The sequence below is a fragment of the Arachis ipaensis genome, chromosome B01 (genome assembly GCF_000816755.2).
Source record: "Arachis ipaensis cultivar K30076 chromosome B01, Araip1.1, whole genome shotgun sequence".
NCBI classification, from domain to species: domain Eukaryota; kingdom Viridiplantae; phylum Streptophyta; class Magnoliopsida; order Fabales; family Fabaceae; genus Arachis; species Arachis ipaensis.
This window is the reverse complement of record NC_029785.2, coordinates 42,917,546-42,917,892: the sequence shown is the minus strand read 5'-3', so window position 1 is coordinate 42,917,892 and position 347 is coordinate 42,917,546.

The following is a 347-nucleotide window of genomic DNA, read 5'->3' as shown; positions in this document are numbered from 1 at the left end:
AAAAAAGAAAACGACAAAGAAGAAAAGCGAGTCGCGGAGAAGGCATGATCCGTAGCCTTCTTCTTCGTTGAAACATGAGTGGCGGTGCGACTTTGCAAAAGAGGCATTACAGCAATTGATGGCAGAGAAAGGAGGGGTGTCGTTGGTCGGCGGCACGAGCAGTGACGATCTCACACGCTGTTAAGGTTGCGAGAACCGGACCGGTCAATGAATCGATGAGGCGACTGGTTCATTAGTTCAGTAGTTCAACCGGAATTCAACCAAGGTTCAACTGATTTAATTAAATATTAAATAAAATTATTAAAAATTTAATATATAATTTTAAATATTTAAATTCAATAATTTCT